Here is an 8,524-nt window from a genome sequence, read left to right on the forward strand (position 1 = left end):
CTCTTTCAGGGTTGTTCTCTGAAATGTGTGTGAAATCTGAATTTTGTTCTCTCTGCATATTTGCAGTATGTTTCATTTGCATGTGTTACTTTTTTTTTTTTTTACAACCAGAAGTCTTGGGGGAGGCCATGGCATGTTTCTGCACACACACACACACACACACACACACACACACACACACACACACCAAGGCACACTGTAGATGTATTCATCAGAGAGGGCCTCCGTTATGATTAATGGTGTTGAGGAAAAAGAGAGAGAGAGAAAGTGAATGAGCGAGAACGAGAGAGTGTGAGAGAACGAGAGAGAGAGAGAGAGAGAGAGGGAGCAGCATGCTAATGAGACGTTCACCGGAGGGGACTGAGGACGCCTTTGTGCCGACCCAAACGTCTGAGAAAAGTTGGAGTAATGTTGGAGAGAAACGTTCCATTTCCCTGGTTCCAACAGCTCCAGCTCTGTGTGTTAGTTCTGCTCAGGGCTCGGCGAGCGCTTCAACCTGAAGAGCCGAGGTAACAAAGACAGACGCACAGGAGATGCTGTAACCTGTAGGAAATCACTTCACACTGTAGTGTGGCTGTTCACCTCAGTTCATACTAGAATACACCGCCTCAGTACCTGTTCAGCTGGGTTTATACTAGAATACACAGCCTCAGTACCTGTCCACTGGGTTCATACTAGAATACACAGCCTCAGTACCTGTCCACTGGGTTCATACTAGAATACACAGCCTCAAGACCTGTTCAGCTGGGTTCATACTAGAATACACAGCCTCAAGACCTGTTCAGCTGGGTTTATACTAGAATACACAACCTCAGGACCTGTCCACTGGGTTCATACTAGAATACACAGCCTCAAGACCTGTTCAGCTGGGTTCATACTAGAATACACAGCCTCAATACCTGTCCACTGGGTTCATACTAGAATACACAACCTCAAGACCTGTTCAGCTGGGTTCATACTAGAATACACAGCCTCAGGACCTGTTCACCTGTGGGTGGCTCTGAGGTTAATGGAAGAATTGTTCACCCTCCATAGTCAAGCCGAGGTGGAAAATGTATTATTCAGGTCCAGTTAAGTCCTGTGAGGCAGCGGCCCGGCCACCCCAGAGGTCCTGATCTATGGGTCCAGGGTACGTCAATATTAGCATAACTGTGTGGGCTATGCGAAACGCTGGAAGGCATAATAATAAGCATAAATAATCCTAAAAAAAACTCATATTCAGTCTGTCTCAGTGTCAGGTCTATGACTGCAGTGTGTCTGGGGTCTGTTTGCTACCGTTCCTCGTTCCATTCCATGCGTTGCAACGAGCCCGTCCTCCGATTTCTACTTCCAGCAGCCTCCCCTGGTTTAGAGAGGGTGGTCTATAGAGCGTGTCTAGTGGTGTGTACTTTGGTGTACTGTACCTCTCGATAGGTTTGTCATATGAATATCAATGTGTCTGTCTCAGTGTTAGGCTCTATAACAGGATTACACATGTTCTACCACGGTAACACTGGTGCTGAGGGGAGAGAGAGGGGTGATGATGAAATATGTCTAGTGGCTCTCCAGCTCTAGTGAAGAAGCCTGTTTTAGCAGCAGTGTTTCAGTGTTTGATGAATTCAGTGGTTCTGGGCTGTGTACAGGGGGAGAGGGGTTCTGGTTCTGGGCTGTGTACAGGGGGAGAGGGGTTCTGGTTCTGGGCTGTTTACAGGGGGGGAGGGGTTCTGTGCTGTGTACAGGGGGAGAGGGGTTCTGGTTCTGGGCTGTGTACAGGGGGAGAGGGGTTCTGGTTCTGGGCTGTGTACAGGGGGAGAGGGGTTCTGTGCTGTGTACAGGGGGAGAGCGTCCAATGGGAGGGCCTGTCTGTATCTGTGACGAGGTTGTTTATCACACTGCCGGTTGACAGCAAGAGGTCAACTCTCCCGCTGGGATGATGATGGATACACTGTTTATACAGTGATGGAGGACATCCTGGCACAGGCTGATGATGTAACAGTGATGGAGGACATCCTGGCGCAGGCTGATGATGTAGCAGTGATGGAGGACATTGTGGCGCAGGCTGATGATGTAACAGTGATGGAGGACATCTTGGCGCAGGCTGATGATGTAGCAGTGATGGAGGACATCGTGGCGCAGGCTGATGATGTAGCAGTGATGGAGGACATCTTGGTGCAGGCTGATGATGTAGCAGTGATGGAGGACATCGTGGCGCAGGCTGATGATGTAGCAGTGATGGAGGACATCTTGGTGCAGGCTGATGATGTAGCAGTGATGGAGGACATCTTGGTGCAGGCTGATGATGTAGCAGTGATGGAGGACATCGTGGCGCAGGCTCATGATGTAACAGTGATAGAGGACATCCTGGCGCAGGCTGATGATGTAGCACACCTGAGAGGACAGCAGATGAGGATCAGGAACTGTCTGACTTTATACAATATGTATGTTTGTATTAGTTTTATCTCCTTGCTTCTGGTGGCAAACACAATTTCTCCTTTGGGAATTGATAAAGTATATTCTTTCATTCAATCCTTCCTCTTTTCCTACTCCCTCCTTTCCTTCCTTCCTTCCTTCTTTCCTTCCCTCCTTCCTTCCCTCCTTCCTTCCTTCCTTCCTTCCTTCCTTCCTTCCTTCCCTCCTTCCCTTGATGTTGATGACAAGACAGTGTGTTTACGGCTGGCTGGTAGGACATATGAGAGCTGATGTGATCGCCGTAGGCCCAGACATGCCCTCATCATAGGAAATCGTTACCCTGAGCCCTGGCCTCCTCCTATGTTTATTGACAATATGTTCAATCGGCATTTGAGTATCCCGAGGGCAGCATCGTACCAGTTATTATGTCCGTATTGCTTTCAGTTCCCTTTATTCCAAGGTCTTAACAAGGTTATGACTCCATAAGCATTCGTTCCATCGCTGATTGCATTTTACAACACAATAAACCGTGACCTTGTCTGTCAAAGTTGATCATTTTCCTTTGAAAAAAATAAAAGAAACTGTGGCCGGGGGTGCTCCATTGGTCTAACACCATGGCCTACAGCGTACACATATGCCCATGCCCTGCTGACATACCCTCTCCTCCTTACTTTCCTGTCTTTCTCCACTGTCTCCGTCAATAAAAAATGAAAAAAATACTGTCCCGCTCCAAAAAATAACCTTAAAATGTTTTATTTATTTTTTTCCGACAAAGCCGTCGACAGAGGCTGTTAGCAGCTACAGCGACACAACACACACACACACACACACACACACACACACATGGTTCTAATGAAGCTTTAAGGTCGGGGCTAACTCAGCGACAGCAGGGGACATTAACGTGTTCTCATGGCGTAAAACACAAAGTCAGGCTACGTCGTTAATCTCTGTCCCGGGGAGTGGATGTATTAACACAGGGTCAGGATTTATGGTCTTGTCCACACTTCATCATGCGATAAATACGCTCTCTCCTCCACATGTACCTGAGGGGAGGCTGGGGGGAGGTAGAAATCGGAGGATGGGCTCATTGTAATGCATGGAACGGGATGAGGAATGGTACAGTAGCAAACACATGGTATCAAACACTTGTTGACGTTTGGTACCGTTCCTCGTTCCGTTCCGTGAGCCCCGTCCTCCGATTTCTACCTCCACCGGCCTCTGCTGGTCTCAGCGATAGTCGAGCTTCTGCATGACTAGATAAACATCACAGTAGGTTGGATCTCCGCGTCACATCACAGCACTGTGTCTGCAGGGGCAACGTCTGTGTGTCTCTTCCAAGAACACATCACTGTGACACATCGGTTTCCATGAGACGTCTCTCTCTCTCTCTCTCTCTCCAGCAGCCTCTCTCCTGTCATCTCCTGGCGCCCTGAACGGGGCTCTCCTCCTCCTCGCCTCCCTCCCTCCCTCCCTCCCTCCCTCCGCACTACAGATGCCTCTCACCCCGGAAGGGCTGCTTTACTGCTCACTCAGAAACTGATGCTCCACTTGAAAAGCTTTCTGCTCTCTCTCTCTCTCCCTCTCTCTTTCTTGTTCTCTCTCTCTCTCTCTCTCTCTCTCTTCCTCTTTTCCTATCTCTCACTTTCAATCTCAATTCAATTCAATTCAAAGGAGCATGGGAAGCATACTGGCTTGGGAAGCATACTGTATGTTTACATTGCCAAAGCAATATGTCTCTCTCTCTCTCTCTCTCTCTCTCTCTCTCTCTCTCTCACACTCTCTCTCTTTCACTCAGGTTCCCTTTATTGACTTCTAGTAGTGTCATCATTCTCTATACTGACCTGCTAGTCCTCTCATTATTCTCTATATTGCCATACTTTGATTTCAATTTCCAAGCAGGTCGTTCATATGGTTTCTGCAGTTTTTTTTTTAGTTTTTTTTTTACCTTTTATTATTTTCAACCGCGATGGGTTCGTTTTTCTTGGACAGGCTTAAACGTTTGAGCTGCACCACTCGGCCTCTCCCTGTACACTCCTGCCTCTGTCGAGGGTTTTTGAAGTTCAGACGAGAGCAGGTTTCCTTCAGAGAGACATCGTCTAGTTGTATTAGGGCTGAGAGCGGTTCATTAGCTTGTAGTGTTGCTGAGATGGTGCTTGATAAGGTGCTTGATGATAAAGTATGCAGCTGGGAACCAAGGGGAGGCCGGCGGAGGTAGAAATCGGGTGGGGTGGTGGTGGTGTTGGGGGTGGGGGGAGGGGGGGGGGGGGGGCTCGTTGTAATGTACGGAACAGAACGAGAAACGGAATGGAACCTGCGCGTTTGACACCGTTCCCTTGTGTTCTGTTCCAAGCATTACAATGAGCCCCCGCCCTCCGTTTTCTACCTCGGCCTGCCTCCCCTGCTGTGAACAAACTGTTTAGTAAACAGCAATCGTCGCAGCACTAAGCGTGATAAGCCTACACATTAAAACACTCCATTTCAAGTCCCCATCAAAACAAACCCAAAACCCGTCAGTAATTGCTCCAGCCCTGCATCTCCCCCCCCCCCCCCCCCCCCCCCCCGTCCTTCCATAATGGAAGCCTTCGCCCGAGCGCTGGGCCGCCGCCAAACCACATAAACCACATAAACCGTCCTTTCGCACTTTTTTAAGGGGGAAAAAGTCGATATCCTCCCTCTCCTCTGGCTCATTTGCTAACTGCCCCGTTCAAGGTCACGCAGATGCCGGAGTGTAATGGGCAACCTGGTAACGATACGTTCTAAACTAAACATTCTTTTTAACCTTTTTCCTCAAGTTTAGCGAGCCTTTTTGATTGGAGCTCTTTGATTCGCTGCAGCTCAGCCGCCATCGACTCGGCTGTTTTATCGACCAATTTCCCTCCCTGCCAAAGTGCTAAACTCGGCCGTTCATTCACCAATACACCCGGCATAGATTGGTTTTCAGTTGGAAAAATAGGTGGGTATCAGTAGAAATCCATTCCACACATACACCCACTACACACAGAGAGTCAGAGTGGATGTCTTCAGCAGATATTGGTGTTAACATGATAACGGGGGGGGGGGGGGGGGGGGGAGTAATTAGTAATTGGCGGCCCCCAAAAATCATTAGCGGCTTAATGGCCTGCAGTAAAAGCACAGAGGTCTGGGTGAAGATGATTTCTAATGAAAGACGGTCACACACACACACACACACACGCACGCTTCGCAGACGCACACACACACACACGCACACTTATGCACTTCGTAGACATACACACACACACAAACACACATGCACGCACGCACACACGCACGCACTTCGCAGACACAAACACGCACGCACACACACACACACACACACACACACACAGAGATTAATCTGATTATCTAGTGTAATTATGGATGCTGTGTCTGTGCCTGACTAATAGAGGACGTGGGCTGGAGGGAGTCACATGACCAGGCTAGTGTGAAGGATGGAACAGCATCCTAACAAACACTGGTTATTGGACCTCAACTGGTTCTGATGGTCACGTGTGGTAGACTTTGCTGGAAGTATCTACTTTTAGGGTTATACTCCCTTGTGTATCCTTTGTTTACTTTTCAAGGTGATCCCGTAAGGTTTACGTTAGTTCAGGCGGGACACTTTGTCTCAGGGACGAAGCTTAGAAAAGCTGAGTGATGCAACACTCCACCGTGGTTAAACAGGGTGTCGCCATTGGCTATGAGACCCACCCGTCGCCCCCAGCCTCCACCCACCGCCCCCCAGCCTCCACCCACCACACCAGCCTCCACCCGCCACCCGCCACCCCAGCCTCCACCCGCCGCCCCCAGCCTCCACCCACCAGCCCAGCCTCCACCCGCTGCCCTAGCCTCCACCCGCCACCCCAGCCTCCACCCGCCGCCCCCAGCCTCCACCCACCACCCCAGCCTCACCCACCACCCAGCCTCCACTCGGTCGCTTTGTATTTACCTCCCTACGGGGGGGTTTGATAGTTATGGACTCCTTGCTTTATGTTATTTTGTATTTTATAATGTTTAAACTTCAGGTAGGGGGCTATACAGAGCGGAGCTATTCAATTACGCCAAAACTCAAGTGTCCTGACTGAACATGTGTTTGTGATGAAAGGTAGATGATTGCTTGTGGTCTAGCCAGATCCTCCCTCTAGTGGAACCTGATTCAGCCAATAATCACCTCATTGTCTTGCCCTTCCCCTTTTGTGGTCAGGTGGTTCTACTTGTTATGACATTTCCCTGGGTCATGTGTTCTCTTGTTCTGTGTTGTTGTCTTGTGGCATTATGCTTTGATGTTTGCTCCGAAACGAGTCGGCAAATAAACCGTCTTCGTCGTCAAATTTCTGTTCAGAACCTCTTGCCTTCACAGATGATTGACATTTGTTTACGGAATGCATTCCCATAATGCCGGGCGGGTCTCTCTCTCTTTGTGTGGCTGAAATGAGAGGTTGTGTCTGGACGTAGTGGTAATTGATATCACTGCTCTTATGTAACAACATCTGTCTCTCTCTCTCTCTCTCCTCTCTGTCTGTCTCTCCGTATGGCTTCTGGACTCCCAATGGAAGGGTTTGGCCATCATTAATATGATTGATGAAGGATTATTCTGACCAGTTAGTTTAATATCTCTACTTCTGCCTCTAGGTGAAGCAGACCTCTACTGTACTATCATGAGGGAGATTCTCTCCCCCTCCCCTCCCCCCCTCCCCTCCTCTCAGTATAGTACAGTAGAGTGAGGCCAGTGGGGTGGTCTGTGGGTGGTAAATGGCCTCATCTTGCAGGCTGATAAATCAGTGGTTCCTCTTGGACCGACGCCCAGACTCTCCCAGTGCGTCCCGGGATATAGAACTCCATCTGGACCTCCCCGCCCCACCACCCTCACCCCTCTCCTTTATGTACTTGACTTCCTCCCTCTTCCCTCCTCCCTCCTCCCTCCTCCCTTCCCCCCCAGATTGCTGTGATCTTCCAGAGGAAACCTCCAGTCCCTCCTCTCTCTCTCTCTCCCTCTCTCTCTCTCTCTGCTCTCTCTCTCTCTCTCTCTCTCTGCTCTCTCTCTCTGTCTCTCTCTCTCTCTCTCTCTCTCTCTCTCCGGTAACATTTTACGAGTGGCGTGTTGGCAGTTAGCAGTTAGTGCTCTTGGCTAATAACACGGTCCCACAGGTGAGGAGAGATAGAAGGGAGAGGGGGGGGGGGGGGTAGATTTGAATAGGGGAGGAGAGTGGAGGAATGGTGTGTCCCTGTGGTCATGAATCACTATTGGTAGATGCCTGCGCCACAGACAGTCCCGGGAGGGAGGGGAGAGGGAGGGAGGGAGGGAGAGAGAGAGAGGGAGAGAGAGAGAGAGAGAATGACAAGAGAGAGACAGAGAGAATGATGAGGGAGAGGGAGAGAATGATGAGAGAGGGGAGAATGATGAGGAGAGATGATGACGGAGAGAATGATGACGGAGAGGGGAGAGAGAGAGAGAGAGAGAGAGAGAGAGAGAGAGAACGTTAGAGAATGGTATGTCCCTGGTCATGCATGTGGCCACGCAGCTTATGGCCCGTTGTGATTGACGGGTCACAGAGCTGACCAGAACTCACCATCAGAACAGAACAACTTTACTGCCAACGTCACAACTGATCGCTAGGATTCTGTCTCCGTGTTCCAGAGGAAACATGGTACGGAAACACGTCAACATACTGTATCATGCACAGACACAGAAGTCAAACAACTCACACTTCACACTGTCTCTCTGTTCTCTCCATGCGAACGGAGATGGAGGGAGAGAGAAGGAGAGAGGGAGAGAGGGAGAAAGAGGGAGAGAGGGAGAGAGAGGACGTGACTACACCCACCAGTGATTGATACAAGCCTGGGTTGGAGTGGTTCTGTTGATGAGGCCTCAAAACAAGCCGAATGTCACACTCTGCACCGGTTCCCATGGAGTTGGATTACCCAGAAAACCCAAGGGGTGGGAGAGTGACATTTAGATTTAAGGGGGGGGGATAGACGTTCAAGATGGTGAGATTGGGAATGAGACTTACTATTACCCCTAGCAGGGAATGTGAGTCACTAAAGGCCACGAGAGAGAGAGAGAGAGAAGGAGGAGGGAGAGAGAGGAGAGAGAGGAAGGAGAGAGAGGGGGAGAGAGAGGGAGAGAGAGGGAGAGAGA

The 8,524-nt window shown here is 49.9% G+C and overlaps 1 protein-coding gene across 1 annotated transcript in view; it reads left to right on the forward strand.

The window, feature by feature from the left end:
- The window catches only part of chsy3 (chondroitin sulfate synthase 3), a 120,763-nt gene that overhangs the window by 18,646 nt on the left and 93,593 nt on the right, over positions 1-8,524 (forward strand). The gene's annotated exons all lie outside the window — the stretch shown is intronic.

The sequence above is a fragment of the Argentina silus genome, assembly GCF_951799395.1.
Source record: "Argentina silus genome assembly, chromosome: 5".
Lineage (NCBI taxonomy): Eukaryota > Metazoa > Chordata > Actinopteri > Argentiniformes > Argentinidae > Argentina > Argentina silus.